The following is an 18,996-nucleotide window of genomic DNA, read 5'->3' as shown; positions in this document are numbered from 1 at the left end:
ATGCATCTGGGTTAAATTTTTAATATTATGTTAGTGTTGAGTATTTATAATATATATGTATAACTTGGCAAAAAAGGTATCAGTTAATAACTGTGGAAGTGCTCATACGAACCCAAAGCTGAGTAACAGGTTCTGTCCCAGTAAAGACGTAACGCCAAAATGAAGGAGACGAATAGCCTTAGAGAAATTTCTTATTGAAATCATTCAGTACGATAATTTTCGAGGAAACCTTAATGAACATCCGGAGGATTCTCAAATCTAATATCTGAAGACGTTCTTAGAGAAATTATTATATGCATTCTTGGGACTGCCCTAAATTGAAATCTTGAAAGAAATCAGGATGATGCGTTTGGATGAATTCAGAGAGCTGAGGGTTGAAAGAATGTACAGAGCCATTCATGAATCTTCAATATATATCGGAAGAATCTCTGTAGTACTGTAGTAATAATGGATATGCTTTTGAACAAGTTGTAGTTGGTTAAATGTTTTTTTATGAAGTGATTGTAAACTTCTCCATTGAGTATCATGATGTAGAACTTTACGCGGAAATCATTGGCATAGAAAGTCACATTCGTACCATGATTCTGAACATGTCGATTCCCCGAGATGCTCATCTCCATATGTATCTAATTTATTGCTTTCCGTAATCTGCGTCACAGTTAAACGTTCGAGTTGCAAGTTCTACTTCGCGTAGGTATACTACCCAGAACAAGGAAATAAAATTATGCTAATGAAGCGATAAAAGTTTGCTGAATGAAGCTCCGTTGAGGCAGAGACGGAGAGGATAATTTCTGTTCTGGGAATCTGGTTACCTTCGAGCGGTTGACTACACACCTATACGCTGAAGCTCATAATAATGGATGGTTCATTTGTGTTTGTGATGTTCTTTTCTGTGAGACTCAATTGTGTAGTTGATGGGCACTTGTCAATTGATAGTTCCCCGTAGACTACTCCAAGCATAACTAATCGTGCATTATAGCATTACTGTCATCATCGTCCGAGAGTGACATTTTCGGAAAACAATCAATTCTTACGAAAGATAGGGTAATATCGATGAAATATTAATCGCAACTAGATTCCCACGCCAGATGTCGGCAGCTAGTTTAGTGATTTCATTCATAGGGGCCGAAAACAGCCGGCAGGACAGGGCATCCAATGTGACATTTTTCCATTGAAAGCATTTGGTGATGCACGTTAGGGTGGCCCATAATGGTCAAACTACAAAACCTTCAGTTACATACCTCAAATTTGTTCATTTGGAACCCCAGAAGCTCAGAAGCTATTGTGAAAGTTTAGGCAGAATTCGTCAACCCTAAAAGGGCTAAATGAGCTTGAAGTTTGTTTGGAGTAAATCATCCAATTATATGGGAAAACGGTTCCAATAATATTTTCGACCATAGAAGGTGCTATAGTCGATGAATTTATTTCATTATTGATTTGAAGATTCTCCCATCAATATAGAGGAGACTGCAACAAACCAGAAGTCTTTCCGTTGCAGTCTCTACTATTTTGGAGAATCTTCAAATAAATAATGAAAGCAAATCCATCGACTTCAGCGCCATCTATGGTCGAAAAAGTGATTGTAGTCCTTTTTCCCATATACTTGATTGATTTTCTCCATACCAACTTCAAGCTTGTTCAGTCCCGTTTAGAGCTGATGAATTCTGCTAAAACTTTCACAGTAGCTTCTGGACTCAGAATGAGAAATTTTGAAGGGTGTAGCTTAAGATTTTTGCAGTTTGACTTTTCTCATATAGAAATGGGCCACCTTAGTGCACATACATTCATCATAACAAAAAAAACGACTGCCTGTGAATGTTTAATTGCGACGCACAATGTCATTCGGGGTGTACATACTTCATGCATAACCATTGCCGGAGGAGTCGTATATCATCGTCGGAGCGAGCTGATGGCGACGCAGTCTGGCTTTAATTTTCTGTTTGTTTAGCTGTCGAATTTGAACTGGCATTAACGTTTGACGACGACCCTCGATTTCCGATGAGTATGGTTGTGACGGCGCTTCAATTGCGGCAACGTCGTAGCCCGATGCAATCAGAAGAGCCTCAAAGGCATATAATGGCGGCGGGTGATGGTGGTTTAAAGTTATCCCTCATTTTACCCATGTCGCAGAAGGCAATTTTGAACAGCTGGATGTCCTAAAACTGGACATTTCTTATTCGTTGACAAGCGTATAGCTCTCCGTTTGAAACTAACTCATGATTTTGTACAATTCAGAATGATTTTCGAAAACTTCTTCAAAACCATTTGAAAAACATTAAAAAGAATTTATATTTGAGATATCCCTGAAACCTAAGTCACACTTCTCTAGGAGATCTACCTCGATCATTATATTGACACATTTTTTTTTTAATTTAATTAACTCATTACGCGTGGTTGAGTTGAATAAATTATGAGTGAAATTATTAATTAAAAAAATCCACGTGCTCAGGTGGGATTCAAACCCATGACTCTTCTATGCTAGGAGAGTGCTTTACCAGCGAAATCCCACAAGATATAAGTGCCACCCAACGTAGATGTAGATAAAATCAGTTGTTCGATTAACAAAGTTCACTAACAGCATGCAGCCTATTCAGCGATGTACGTTTTGTAAGTCACGCAAGCTGTGCTTCCGACAATGTGAATTTGAATTTAGATAGCCATTGTTGGATCTAGAAACTAAAGTTTCATATAAAAATCAATAGTTATTTGGTTATCGATAATAGGGTCGTCCATTAAGTACATCACGCTAAAATCTACAATCCTCCTCAACGTCCTGCCCCTTAGCCACAATTTTTGAATAAAACCTTCGAAAATTGTGTATGGATCGTCACACTTTGAGCCCCCCCTCTCTAAAAACGCGACGTATTCAACGGACAACCCCTTAAATAATATTAAGGCCGAAAAAAATTGCACAAAAAGGTCGAAATTGATTTGCATTTGGCTTCCGACCAGTCCTTCGACTTTTCGCCTTTTTTTTAATTTAGTCATAGATTTCGGAGTGCTTTCGGAGGAAATATAAATATGTATCGTCACGACAATGCCTGATATCGCCAGGAGCAGGAGGATTTCATAGATGAATACCGAATTGAGTACGCATTGCAGTTTTCAGACAAAATTGTCAAGTTTTGTGTTCTGGATTTCAACTTCTAATGGTCTGATTAACCTTCTCTACTGAAAAATCAAAGTATTTGAAACAAAAACTTTTGCGTGATTGAAAATCACATAAAACAATTTTGCAGATTGACGTATTGCTCTCAGTATTTCCATTAAAAAAATATCTGATTCAAAATTTTAACATTTTTTGTCAATATTGGAGATTTAAAATTGCATAGAAGTTTATTTATTAAAAGCAAATTTAAAGTTACGTTTCATTTGCGAAAATTTCATTGGAGCTTTATAAACCGAGATACAAGCCTCCAGACTTGGCTATTTTGTAAGGAATAACGGTCAATGCGTACTTTCTGTCTAGTACTGTAACTGATTGATTGTATTAATTGTTTAAATTAAGAAGAAGTCTATAACACTCTGTTTTAGAAAAAAAAACTTTCAAAGTGACTTATCTTAATTGTAGTCAAATTCAAATTATGAATAAGGTACTGAGCATGAGCATGAACATGATTGACCGCCCGCAGATGCTACTCCGTTATTGCAAGAACAGCTGTACTTACACAGGGAACCAACAGACATTACTTAGGATCAGTAGCATCCTCAATTTGTAAGTACTGGTGCTCTCATTATTATAACAGACAATAACGGCAGCGGCTGCGTCCGAATGCAGGTCAATTTGGGGATGGGAGGGAAATGTTGAAGTATTACTTGCTTTATGGAAACCGAGGAGTCCTCTGCACTTCCACAAGTAGACACTGGGAGTTTTGATATGGGAAAGGTTTGGGTAAAGGATTCGTTTTGGTAAACGATAAATATATAATTGGAAATGAATGCGCCTAACCGGATAGACGATATTACTCGATAAAAGGATTGAACGCCGAACAAGTGTTCGTCGCTCGCCCCACAGGAGCAAACGACAAGATCAAAGGATCAAACAGTACTAACGGGATCCGTGATACTGTTCTACCGTGGTACGCGAACGACGCGCAACATGTTTAATCCTTCCCTCGTCGCCCGCCCCCGCAGGAGCAAGCAACCAGGTCGAAGGAACAAATACTCTCAAATTATGAATAAGGTATTATGAATTTACTTTGATGATTTATTCACAAGTTACTTTGAAGATATTTCTTGAACTCTTCTCTTCTAATTCCTTTAAGCATTTTTTCCTGGATTGTAAAGGTTTCAATTATGAATTATGTGAGGATTTTTGCTATGGTTCTTCCAGAATTCTTACAGGTTTTTTTTCCAAAAAATTCTGAATGAATTTTCTTTGGAATCAATGAATTCCTTCATCGGTCACTTTAGGGAAAAAATCCAGTTATTTCGTCTTCAACATCTAATCCAATTTCTCTCGCCGTTCTCTTACGGTACCTATCCATCTAGTTTTCATTGCTTTCTTCTCCTTGCTACACCGTTTAAGTCAATTATAATGTAAATCATTTGAAGTTTATGTGGAAATTACTATGAAAAAGGTAAACCGTTTGTGTTCAGTCCTCTAACTGCTCGTAATAATAACCTATGGAAAAGTGAACAAACTCTACTCATGTGAAATCTCCCCAGCTACAACTTTGTTGAAGACCACATTTTGATGGGACGTAAGGATAATTTGTTATTTTTAGTTCCAAAGTCTAAACCCACGGCATAAAAATTAACAAGGCAGTCTCTTTACTGATGTAAATAACAAGTTTCATTGTAAACATGTGACGTCACTCCTATCGTACCATATACCTTCCGGACCACTAGATCATTTTTTTCGAAAATTTGTTCGAGGTGGATAGGAATGACGTCGTCAAGTAGCTGTCAGTTTTCGGAATATATCACCTTCTTAATTTTAGTACACCGTGTCTAAACCATTCTGAGATGATCATTACAATTACTTTCAGAGCAACACTGTAGAATATAGTAGCATGGATCACTTTGTTCAATTCTATCCGCTAGGAGCACCACTGTTGCCTGCCGAGCAGTTTGTTAAGCATGCAAAATGCAAACCTAGTTTATGATCATGAATAGCAATTTATCGTGACGTCCAATCAAAATGTGGTCTTCGGCAAAGTTGTAGCTGAAATTACTTCATATGAGAAGAGTTAGTTTGCTTTTCCATAAAATAGAGAAGAGAAGCGATAGAGGGCTGAACACAAAAGGTTGGCGTTTTCCCTAGTAATCTCAATATAAACTTTTTTTTCAATTTCTTTATAAGTATCATTTTAAACATTACATTCATTTCTTATATCTAGGTGTTCTGTGTTAGACAACACTATCATCCTAATTTGGTAAAACAAATTTAAGATGTAATTAACATTTTGTTAACAACATATTACATATCATTTGCCGTAGCAGTTCAGATTTTTTACAAGTGAGTTGATTTCACCTGCTTATATGCTCCATATAAACTTCAAATGGCGTGTGCACAGTCAAATTTCTTCCAATTCATTTTTTTACTTTTTGAGGATGGTATTTACCATAATATAAATCGTTTAAGCGTAGGGGAGCTAAAATTTCAAATTTTGCATCACTCTATTGCTCCCTATTACTTCGAGCAAAACAGACCGATATGCCGGTAAACAAATTAAATGTTTTTTTTACTTATTTGTTAAAGCATTCCTCAAATAATTCACACAATTTTTTTTTTTCCTAAAACCTGAAAATGTCTTTGAGAGGTGCTCCAGAGATCAAAAGGACTCATTCAGGAATTTTCTAGGTTTATCTAAGTATTTAATCAAGAATTTGTCCGGTGGATGCCAAGAGTTTTTCAGAGATATCTCCGGGATTTTGTCAAGGAATTACTAAACGATTCCTGCAGAGATTCTTACACGAATTTATTAGGAAGTTCTTGTATTTTTTTCAGGTTCTATTGTGACACGGGAATTCTTCAGGTATTCTTATATGAATTTCTTCAGACCATTCTTCATAGATCCTTCCAAAACATTTCTCCATGGGTTGTTAATAAAAAAAATCCCTGATTTTTGGGATTGCACAAAGATTTTTTCTTCAATAAGTATGTAAATTATTTGAATTGTAACTAATGGCTAATTTTCAATACAATAGCTTTGAGCTCGCCTAACTCCCTGAACAACTCCTAAAACGTTCCAACACCCTCCTTGTCATGCTTTTTCCAAAACCTAATACATGCACTGTCACACTTTCGTAGACCCTCTTCGCCCAATGATGGACGTTATTTTTAATGTCCCCTAATCCTGTCAGTGATATTGGCTCTATAACGCTAGGCTCAATACCGTTATTCCGAATGTCGTTTGGCCGAATGCCGTTAGGCCGAAGAAATTGTTAGCCCAAAAACGAATTAGGCCGAAAGGGTCAATATTTTTAAGAAGAAAAAACACTGACAAATGTGTTAGCCAATTCTAACAGTAGTTTTCACCTTAAATAGTCAAATAATATTTCGGCCTAACAATCTTTCGGCTGCTCCCAGTGATATTTGAAAAAAATCTAAAATTACGCTTCAGGAATCCTCACAGATATTGTTATATGTGTTTGAACGTATGCCAGCAAGAATTTCTTAGAGTAATTCTAAGATTGCACAGTTAATTAATCATCAAGTTGTAGGCAATTCCCGCCTACAGAATCTTGCTGTTATAAAATTTTGACGTTTTGAAGTTTACATGTACACGACGAAATGTAGCAGAATTTGGGGCAAGTGTGCCACCTTAAGCAAATTGTTCTCTAACTTTGTCTGAAGCTCATAGAATCCACCAATTTATCCTCATGATGTTAGTTTTACATCTTTTCATAACCACTGCACAGTGGTCCAGAAATCAGTTTTATGCGGAAAGATGCATTTTGAGCTTTAGAATGAAACATTAGACAAAAACGGTCTTCTACAAAGTTGTTTGTATTAGTTAAGCCCTTTGTTTGGTTTTATTGAAAATTAGGGTGGACCACATTTTCATAGAAATTGTGTAACTAACTTTCTTATTTGTAGAAATTATATTATACATGCTTCAGCAAAGTTATAGACCATTCAATTTCAAGCAACTTTGCCAAAAAAAGTTTTTTTGTATCTCTTAAATTGACCGATTTAGAGCTTTTTTCCTGCAGTGACATAGGGTGGTCCGAACAAAACTGGTTTTCTGGCTCTAGAGTTTTCAATTCAAATTTCTCATCAAAGTAGTCTATGAAACACTTTTAGAGCTTTAAAAAATGCGTAATTTGGTGAGTGAAGAAACTCGCTATCTCCTTTCGTTTAGGAGTTATTGTTGTTTTTCTCTCAAAAACATGCCTACTTTGATTGTGAATATCTCTGATTGGGGCAAACATAAAAAATATCTTTTGACGGCATTCCAAAGACAAAATAAAATTGTATATTATATCAAAAAATTACAGATGTGTTATTTTTGTAACTCTAATAAAATGCCTTGAAAAGCAAAGGTTTTTAAGCAGAAAAACTTTAATAACTTTTGAACTAAAATAGATATCATCAATATTTTTGCATAAAAATTTGCGTTTTGTTAAGTTCTTAAAGTCGTTCATAGACTGCTTTGACGAGAAATCTGAAATAAGAAAGATAGGGCGCTAAAACTATTTTGAAAATTTTCATGGTATGTATTTCTTTATTATTTTACATTTTGAGCATGAAAATGAAATTTAAGATAAAAATGATCTTCTACAAAATTGTTTCTAAAAATGTAAGCTTTCATACTGTGTCATTTGAAACTAGGGTGGTCCACAATATCACACATATCAATTAATCAACTTTTTTATTTGCAAAAATACTGGTATATGCTCTTAAGCAAAGCGGTAGAACTTGAAATTTTGATCAACTTTGCCAAAAAAAGTTTTTCTGTAGCTCAAAATTTGAACAATCTAGAGCATTTTTTCCTAATCATCGCAGGGTGGTCCAACAAAAATAAGTTTTTTAATTCTAGTTTTTTTAATATTATTTTCTCGTCAGAGTCGTCTATGGACGACTTTTAGAACTTAACAAAACGCAAATTTTTATGCAAAAAGATTGATGATATCTATTTTAGTTCAAAAGTTATTAATGTTTTTCTGCTTAAAAACCTTTGCTTTTCAAGGCATTTTATTAGAGTTACAAAAATAACACATCTGTAATTTTTTGATATAATATACAATTTTATTTTGTCTTTTGAATGCCGTCAAAAGATATTTTTTATGTTTGCCCCAATCAGAGATATTTACAATCAAAGTAGGCATGTTTTTGGAAGAAAAACAACAATAACTCCTAAACGAAAGGAGATAGCGAGTTTCTTCACTCACCAAATTACGCATTTTTTAAAGCTCTAAAAGTGTTTCATAGACTACTTTGATGAGAAATTTGAATTGAAAACTCTAGAGCCAGAAAACCAGTTTTGTTCGGACCACCCTATGCCACTGCAGGAAAAAAGCTCTAAATCGATCAATTTAAGAGATACAAAAAAACTTTTTTTGGCAAAGTTGCTTGAAATTGAATGGTCTATAACTTTGCTGAAGCATGTATAATATAATTTCTACAAATAAGAAAGTTAGTTACACAATTTCTATGAAAATGTGGTCCACCCTAATTTTCAATAAAACCAAACAAAGGGCTTAACTAAGACAAACAACTTTGTAGAAGACCGTTTTTGTCTAATGTTTCATTCTAAAGCTCAGAATGCATCTTTCCGCGTAAAACTGATTCCTGGACCATAGTGCACTGTGCCATTTAAAAAGAAAATAATTTCAAAAAGTATTAGTTTTGGAGCTTCTCAAATATCATCCAAAATAACCTATTTTTCGACACTATGGGGCAAGTGTGCCACCCATATGGGGCAAGACGGCCACCATATGAAAATCGTATATAATTCCACTTGTAATGAAATTTTCTTTATTTCCTATTAATAATACTTACAAAGCAGACGCTAATCGATAATTAAAACAAGAATTAAGTTTACCGTGATAAGGGGATGCTTTATAACAGGATTCAAAACATGCGTAACTCCCTATTACTCAATCCGAATAACTAAAATGGTTATTTTTGTCTCCATTCCATACAATATATGTATTACCCTTATATTACGGCAAATATGTATAATATTAGTCTAGATCAGCACTAAATAACGGTAAAATATTGATGTAGATATGTAAAACTGTACTTAATAAGCCGAAAAACGTATTGAATATTGAATATTCTGAGAAAAAATCACTTTAGGGGGCAAACATGTCAGTTATTCCCCTACTATACTTCAGAAATTACTACTGGTGCCTCATTTTGGTTTATTATTATGATTCTGTTGAAGATGTTTACATTTTTATAAATTTCACTCCAACATTTTTTGTTTACCAAATAGGTGGCACACTTGCCCCAATAAGTATAGATTTCAACCAAACTGGATTTCGTTGGTAAAATTAAATACTTTTTTGATTAAAATGCCACAATAACTTACACATTTGAATATTTTCACGATGTACAGTACGTTAGAAAAATCTGTTTATAATTGACCTTTCACCATGCTATTTAGAAACAACAAAATCTTATAAAATTCCACTCAAATTTGGTTGTCTTAGCACAAGTTGCTGTAAATACGAGAAAAATAGAGCAATTTTCATCATATTTTGATCATTGTATTGTGAACTATAAGGGAACATATTGTTAAGCTCAAAAAGAAAATATATATTGTAGTTTTAATAAAAAGCAGGGGTGGCACACTTGCCCCTATGGCACACTTGCCCCAAAGTCCGCTACAAATTGAAATTGTAATTGCGAAAAGAAACCACGTGCTCCAGTGGGGATCGGACCCACGACTCCCTATTCGCTAAATGGGCGCTTCAACCTACAAGCTGCGGAGCCCCTTGAGAGAGCCCGAAAATTTTGGCCCATTTTTAATTAGTTTTTGCGAAAAACTGCTATTTTTGGGTATATTATAACTAACCCTGTTTTGGGCAATTTTTTGATGAAAATTTAGAGTGTATTTTTCGGCAAACATAAGCTTACGGCTGGTTTAAAGTATGCCTGTCATAAAAGTATCAATATTTTGTGTTTCAGCCAGCGAACTCTTGCCCCACCGGTGAGACAAAAGTTCGTTTAAGACAATCAATTTTGAAACTGTTATAACTAAAAATGGGTAAATATTTTGACACAAGTTTGTTCACCAAAATTATAGCCAATATGTTGAAGGTTCACTGTATGGTATTTATTTTGTTTCAACTGCTATAGTTTTTCTGGAAAATAAGGCCGAACTTTTGACCCACCTTACTCTATAGCTGGAAGAAATCTTTTCTTAGATATTTCTTGAAGGAATAAATATAATGCTACGATTCGTTATCCCCTCCAATTCACAGATCAAGGTTTCTTAGATCAGCATATTGGGCAATTTTTAATTCGAAGCAATGAATGCTGCTCAAGACTTGAACACATATTTCCAAGCCAATTGAAGTGTCATTATCACGCCAATCTTCTTGTCCAAACCGTCGAAATAAGTCGTTTCTACGTTTCCATTCTGTTTAAACGTGCAGCATTTAATGGCTCATTATTACACTTATATGCAATTCACCAATTTGAGAGCTCGTTTCATTTGAGCTGCTAAACAGCCATACGCACCGATTATTCTTCCACTGCACAATGATCGGAAATCAGTAAAAATTGATCAAAACTAGTTTATCGCCTAATTATTTTATTGCAAAGTTGAATCTATATATAAATAAAAATGGAGTGGTGTTTGTATGTCACGAAATAACTTGAGAACAGGACATCCGATTTGCACAATTCTTTCACTATTGTCTTCTTGAAGGGCTCCGACGTGTTCATATGGCGAAAAAGTTTGGGGGAGTTATCGGAAAATTTGGTAAAACGGGGGAGTACTAATATGTAATTTTGTATAGGAGATACCATGACATTTTTCAACAGCCTACTTGATGACTTGATGGCAAGACGAAGTTTGCCGGGCCCACTAGTAATAAATAAATATCTAGTGAGAATAATGAAATAGTGGTATAAAAAAGGGTTGATATATTGCATGTAAATATTGGAAAAGGAAATATCGCCAAAATGTATGTAAAATATGGAATTCTTCAAATATCATCGAAATTACTAAGATATTCAATAGTACTTAAACTTTAACCAAATATTGATAGTTATATGGTTTAACAAGCTTTCAGATTGTGCATAATATTAATAAAATATTTGATTATAAAATAATTACATTTGTACTTAATTTCAAAATGATATTTTTCAAATTTTTGAGTTTAGCCAATTTAAAGAAATTTAAAGTTTAGTACAATTTCAGTCAAGGATCATAAGAATATGATGCATTGAGGGTTTTTTAAAGTATATCAATTCATATTAACGGATATTAATACCAATATTAATGAGTGTCTTACCCCATGATATGATGGATTTTGAGGTTTTTTTTTTTAAGTAATAAAGCTGATACAAATATTAATTTTCTTTTATGTCACCACCCCCCCCCAAAAACCCTACAATTGAAGGGGAGAAAAAAAAGGTTCATCATTTTTTTGACAATGAGTTAGGTTTTTTCAATTTTTAGAGTAAAATCCAGGTAAAATAATGATCCAGATGACGTTTGGAAAAAGCTTAACAACTATCGTTAAAAATATAAATTCAAAAAATAACTTTTTTTTCATTTTTATTTTTTTGTTCCTTATTTATTTTTATCCCCCCCCCCCTCGTACCGTCCAAGTGGTCTCGGACATAAAAGAAAATTAATATTTGTATCAGCCTAAACAACATAAAAATGGTATACTTTTTGGCTTGTTTTATCTGCCTCTTTAAATGGAACCCGACCATTGTGCACCGACTGCGCTGTACATGGTTGACGGCTGATATATGGTCAAAGAACGCCAATAAATGGCGTCGGCTCAGCTTAATCAGCATATGAATAGATTGCACCTTTGCGTTTGCCTATGTGTGCTGTAGCTACGTGTTGTATACAATAGGTTTAACATCCAACGATGTACCTACCTAACGATTCGAGTAACTTGGTGGTATGATGCTGATGATGAGCCGATGAGCTGGGCAGAAATTGGAAAGAGCACGACCCCAAAACAATGCGATAGTGACGTGCACCTTCGCTAAATAGTATGCAAAGTACTGTGATGTTTTAATTTAGTCGATTTCACCGTACCGAAAAAAAAACTATTCATCGTGAATAATTGACTGTTTGTTTTTTTTTTTCAGAACTATCTGTGTATTGCCGACACACCCTTTGTTCTGACCAAACAAGCGAGCGATTCTTGGAGTCAGGTGGAACAGGTGAGAGAGTTGTATTAATTATGTATGCACTTGAATTTGAATATTGGCTGCGCAATGTTTTGTTAAAATATTTGCATTCCTCGAACTGTTGTTCAGCAGGTGAAAGGTTCATCATTTTTTTTTTTATATTCGTTTGGCTTATATAAATTAATTTCGAAATTCCAAAAGTCATTTGAGTGATTTTACCTTCTATATCCAATTTATCATTTTCGATGTAAATATTATTTTCGCTCGTCAAATCCTGCCGTTTCAAATGCTTTGAGAATTGTTCCACGATAAAAGTCTTAAATGAACTAAAACTGAATTTATTGTGAGTCAATTCCCTCAAGTCAGTTTGAAGCAGATGACCCTGCTGTCCAGTACATTGAAAAGTCAAATATGCAGCTATGAAAGTAAATACCCAAAGTTCAAAAACTTTTGGTTTCAAAGCATAAGCATTGATGAATCATCTGCCAGGTACGGTCTAAACGATTCGTTTGCGCGAAGGGCAATCCCACAGTTAAACGTATGATTGTTAATTTTACAGGACACACGTCCTTATTGTGAGAAGTACCTCCACAAATTATGCGTTTAGCATCCATGCCGCAATGTTAGGTACCATGGTTGGTATCTTTAGAATTTTGGAAATCACCTCCAGGCTGAAATCACATGGACAGAAAAATGCCTACTTCCTTACCGAGGCTTAAGGTTTCCTAGAAAACGATGTCATTTTTTCTCCTCCATATTTAAAACATGAGTGGAATTTTTTTAAACGAACCATCGTCTAAATCCAGAATCTCTTAATTAATATTTATTCAAATCTCCAAATTCATTCGTCTCGGCTTGGGTGTGGTGTTGCGTTACTTTCTCTGTAGCTTCACAGCCACCCCAGTCGGCGAGATTCCAAGTAACTGATTTACGAGCAGGTCTCATTTCATCGTCGTAACTACAATTGCATGCATTAATCGTTTCAAGCGTTCGGGAAGAAAACAAACACATTCCAGCATCCAGCCCCTGGAGAAAAGTCAATGAAAATATTTACTCCTCTTGAGTTTGATTTTACATGTGAGTCATTTACGTATGGAAGCAAGGTTTAGGTATCACTACAACGCGCCCTGCCATCTTCCATGTGTGGAATCTGTAAACAAGGAGAAAAAAATCTAGTTTTATGCCGTCGTCTTCCCTAATTTTGCTGGTGGAACTAGTTTTTTTTCGTCGGTCCTTCATCATCTGGTTCCATCTTTCTGGGAACTGGTTTCGGGAAAAGCAGGTTGATCTGGGTTATGTGTGTTTGGATGGAAATCTGGGTGACAGTAATGTTCCCTAACATCAGCAGTGCCAGAGCATGCGTAAGTTTTCATTCATTCATGGTTTACGTTGCATTAGGGTTTTGTGAAGAAAAGATGGGAGATTTTGTACACGTTAAAGTTAATTCATACACTTCAAAATTAGACGTCTATTCGGGCTCTCCTCGAGTAGAGCTTAATGCAGTATTAGTTTAGCTTCTTGTTTTCTATGATAGTCCAATATAATCAAATAGTGCTAAATTAGACACATTTTTAGCCTGTACTGAACATTTCAATTACTTGAACTACCAAGATGTGAATCTCGTTATTCCAACTACTGGCAGCTCGAGCTACCAGCATCTTTAATGTTTCCCATTTTTTTTTTCTCGAATGCAAGTCCTTCAAACACCCCACCGAGATCAAGTCCTTGCATTGTACGTCGATGTACAAATATCCTATCGTGAAGTACCCCCCTCCGAGCCATCATCATACAATGTATGCCGAAAATGCGATTTGTCCCGCTTTTCGTGTCATTGAGTATTACTGGCATAAAGATTTTTCCGATGAAACCTTCATCCGTCTTGATAATGTAGCGGCCGTCGTCGTCCTTTGCCAAATAACAATCGCTACTTGAAACCCATTGTGCCCATACTCTCTGTCATCTCAGTGGGTGCTTTCTTCGATGACGAACTCGGGATATGCGTATTTCGCCTTTTCTCATGGTCATTGACGTAGGTAACTTGGAAGGTAACGACAATGAATCATGTTTGGAAGTACCTAAACTTATCCCCTTGCACCACATTGCACGATACATTTATTTTTTGCATATTGTTTCAAAGGGCAGTGCACTATGCAAAGGGCGACAGCAGCAAACAGCAACCTCCCGTATGAGAGTTACAGTTTCAGCTGGGGCTCACCCGTTGGGCGCAAATCATGCGATGGTTAATAATGCAAACTCTTCTTACCTTGCCACATTGAGTAAACCGTATTAACCCTTTGTCTGAGCACTTGGAAGGCTGCAGCTTATTGGTCAGTGGAGCAATTTTTGAAAATTTTCCACATGTTGGTGCAGTTACGATTGTTTTTTTTTTGGTATTTGCGTATGATGTTTTTTAAAGATCTTGAAGCATATTTTCCTAGAATATTTATTTTTAGATAGTACCCACCATGGTACCTCAGCACCAACACCACTAGGCCTATTGCTATCCCTACCTGCAACCATTAGAAGAACAGAGGTACTCTGAAGAGAAAGACAGCAAAGATAGATCCAATCATTAACTTAACTTAACGTTAATGATTACATCTATCTTTGCTGTCTTTCTCTCCAGAGTACGTCAGATCTTCTAATGACACTCTCGAGTGTGATGTTCAACAGTAAGTTCGAAAGGGCGTTTCATTGCTACAATCCGTCCAACGTCAAAAGCTAGGTGAATACCTACGTCACTTGATTCCGTGTCATCCACGCGTCAGCCTAATTAGTTTTGCCAGAAAATCATGTTTGAACAGCATATGCTACAGTTATTTCTTTTTAGCTGAGTCGTACACTGCCTTGGAATCAATAAACAGATCATGAGCCTGTAATTTGTCATAGTCATTACGCAATTGAATGCAGTGTCTTAATGACTATTTTGCAACGCTTTTCAATTATGCAACTGTGTTGAGTTGCATTACACAACAATTTTCAGAAATTTCAAAATGATGATGAATGCATTCCCATAAATTGTCTACTACTTTCAAGTAGTCTTTTACTAAAGGAGATTGGTCACAATTGTATGGAGTTTGGTCCCGGAATGTACACAGATGACCCATACATCATTGGAAAGATCTAAATGAGACAAGAAAAAGTTGATATGGAGTCTAAAATATTCGTCGTGGGGGGAAAAAGTTATGTGTGCTGGAACGATGTAAGAAAGGGTTTGTTTTGGACAATTTTCTACTATATCATATTTTCTTGCACACATGTTTTTGATTCGTATGCAAGGGTGCTTTTAAATGTATTATCGTAAACTATTCAAAAATATAGTGATTTGAACAGTTATTATGACGTTTAAGTTGCTGGTATGTGAATACTTAAAGCATACGTAGATAGGAAATAAAGGCGATTGACAAACATCTCACTTTAAGTAAGATACCTGGTGAACACCAAGGTCAGTTCGTATTTTTCTGTTCTAGTGCGCTAGAAATATGACAATTTAAACTGGCGTTTTACTCAGGATGGAATTCCCATATAATATCCGTTTTAAACACTATGTTGGGTTGCATTTTGCACAACATTGGAAGAAAAATCTCGCTTGTCGTACAGAGCATTCACGTGCTTGTTATAGTGGTGGAAAACCGCATAAGAGTTACCACACTTTTATCTTCATGCATAAACACGTGATCGCAGGGAGGTCGATCAACGAAAGAAAGTGCAGGTTGAGGATAAACGGTTGATCAACTACACTGATGATGACACGGACGTATTTCATAGCGCGACTACGACCTCAGCTCAAACGCCGACATCAAGGCCATTATAGGAGATTTAAACGCTCCGGTTGGTCAAGAGGAGGAGTTTAGACGGACGATTGGAAAAATCAGCGACTGGCGAACACCTAATTATTTTTGCCACCTCCAAAAATATGTTCTTTCTTAGCACCTACTTCCTACCGTAATGATACATCTGAAGGTCACCTCAGTAAATACAATCTCAAATCAATTAGGTTTTGATTGATGGATTGTACATATTCGAAATAATAGACGTCAGTGATACTATTAAAGACTATGATCATTACCAGATAATGATAAAACTGCGCTTAAAACTCCCTTAATAACAAATAGTACCGACGCCCGCTTCTATATGACATTCAGTGATTGAAGCAGACAAATGTCACCAGTGTCTAAGCCCCGTATCTTCAGCAAACGTAAATGTTTTGCTTGCTTATGCCCTACTTGAGGGCTGTTGGAGTACAGTCATAGCAGCTATCAACATCGCAGGTGGGAACAATGTATGTTGTTGGATGAAACTGGTCCAACGAAGGGTGTAGAACTATTCTGAAGTAGAAGAACGAGAAGCATCATAGACAGAACTGGAAGAAGCAGATCCGTATGTTCCAAGTTTTCATGCCGCGAGCCGAAGTACAAAGTATATGTTTCTATCATTTGGACGGAGGCGATGTGATTGAAAGGTGGAAGCAGCACTTCGACGAACATTTGATTGATTCTGAGGGCACAGTTGCGGAGTTTAAGGCAGTGGGAGAAATTACTACGTTGGAATTTGGACGATAGCACCAACCCACTCCCACTTTGAGGGAAGTTGAGGATGCCGCTTAACTGCTCAAGAATAACGGGGCAGTTGTAAATGATGGTATGTATATAAGTGAAATTCATCAAGATAGTCCTGGAAAAGTTGGTCGCTTGGTTGAAAAATGATTCAATATAAAATTGGCATTAAATAGTTAAATAATGATCTTGGGCGCATACCAACTTGTAGCACGAAAATGATTGACATTCTTCTTAACTTAAAGATTGAGCTGATCGCTTTATTGAACTGTTTGTAAAATCCTTTATAGAGTAAACGGCTACTAAACAGTTAAGCAGTTGGTTGGTGCAATGTGGGTAGCAAGGCCAGGTAGGAAACTCAACTGAATATCCAAATGTATTTTTCACTATTTTTCAATGCATTGCCGTCTAGCATCACCATGTAATGTTTTCATCTTTGAATCAAAGTCTTAAGAGCCAGTTCGCGAGAACCGCAACCCCCTTTCCAAGGGAAGTTGTATTGATGTTCTCCGATCAGGCTGAAATTTTTAGGGATTGTTCTTCTATATAAAAGATGATGTTTTGCAAAATATTAGATTTTTATATTAGGGGGAAGTGGGACAAAATGACCCCCAATGATTTCATGTCACTAAACATGCAAAATCACAAAAACTGATATAACTATAGTAAAAGTGCACGGATTATGTTGAAATTTGGCATGAATACTCTACGTTATATGAACTTTGAGATTGGCATGGTATATGGATTTTTAAAGTACTTCAAATCGAGAAAAATGAGTTTTTCATAAAAAATTTAGTGATTTTCAAATCGATTTTTTTCTTACCAACCGAACTAGGTCAAAAAACTAAATATAACGTTTTGTAGGGTAACTCATGAGCTTTCATTTGTGGTGTAATCTAGATATGCCGTTTTAAAAATTTTCGAAAATTTTTTTTTTTTCTCTGTAGTGTTTGAACTTGAGCCATTTTGCGAGTACCGCAACCGCCTTGTCTAGAGAGGTTGTATTAATGTTCTCCGATCGAGCTGAAATTTACAGGAAATGTTTTCCTATATAAAAGAAGATATTTCGCAAAATAACAGATTTTTATATTAGGGAGAAGTGGTACAAAATAACCACTAATGATTTAATATATAAAAAAATACAAAATTAATTAAACTGCTATAATAGCGATAGTAGGGGCCCAGATAGCCGTAGCGGTAAACGCGCAGCTATTCAGCAAGACCAAGCTGAGGGTCGTGGGTTTGAATCCCACCGGTCGAGGATCTTTTCGGGTTGGAAATTCTCTCGACATCCCAGGGCATAGAGTATCTTCGTACCTGCCACTTGATATACATATGCAAAAATGGTCAATCGGCATAGAAAGCTCTCAGTTAATAACTGTGGAAGTGCTCATAAGAACACTAAGCTGAGAAGCAGGTTTTGTCCCAGTCGGGACGTAACGCCAGAAAGAAGAAGAAGAATAGCGATAGTAAAAATGCACGAATTTGTATGAAATTTGGCATGTTTACTTTACGTTATATGAATGATCATTTTGGATAAAAAAATGTTTCAAATCGAGAAAAACATGTTTGTAAAATTAGTTTTTTTTTTCAAATCGACTAATTTTTGGTCAACCGAACTAGGTTGAAGTTTTGTAGGACAATTCAAGGGCTTTCATTCGCGGTGTACCGTGGTAAATCAATATCCGGGCGGTATGAGCAGCGTATGGAGGCCTCTTGTCGGTAGTTGTAATACCGATTATATTATACCGTGTTGCCGCTGCCTTATCTGAAAGAAATGTCACTTTCTTGTAAAAGTGATGATGTGGATAACAATAAGTCATTGCACCAATGTTTTCGTTAGCAGCTTCGGCGGTTCAGTAGTAAGCGTTGTTTATTCTCACGCTGTTTGGATGGGAATCAACTACTTCATTTTTTTAATTTGGATAATGTTTGATGGGTTTGATTAGGAGGGTCATATGTATGTGTGTATAATGGTATGTTTGCTAGAGATCAATTTGTAAATAATTGAGTTTAACTTAGTTTAGACTGACTGCACATATGGCTGCTATGAGACACTGTACTGTTTATATCTTGAATGGAATTTTGACTTTTACTAGCCTTGATGTTTGAAAATTTCTCGAAAGAGTAAAAGAGAGACGAAGATTGTTAAAAATTGCATAT

The 18,996-nt window shown here is 35.9% G+C and overlaps 1 protein-coding gene across 2 annotated transcripts in view; it reads left to right on the top strand.

The window, feature by feature from the left end:
- LOC5565328 (inositol-pentakisphosphate 2-kinase) overlaps positions 1-18,996 on the top strand; it is a 344,143-nt gene that overhangs the window by 75,526 nt on the left and 249,621 nt on the right. Inside the window, exon 2 of one of the 2 annotated variants that reach the window (XM_021846800.1) lies at positions 12,236-12,310. The exons of the other annotated variant lie outside the window; for it this stretch is intronic. The gene's annotated coding sequence lies outside the window, so the exon portion shown is untranslated. The remainder of the gene's footprint in view (positions 1-12,235; positions 12,311-18,996) is intronic. 2 annotated transcript variants of the gene reach the window in all.

This window comes from Aedes aegypti, chromosome 2 (genome assembly GCF_002204515.2).
Source record: "Aedes aegypti strain LVP_AGWG chromosome 2, AaegL5.0 Primary Assembly, whole genome shotgun sequence".
NCBI lineage: Eukaryota > Metazoa > Arthropoda > Insecta > Diptera > Culicidae > Aedes > Aedes aegypti.
This window is presented reverse-complemented; position numbering and strand designations above follow the sequence as displayed.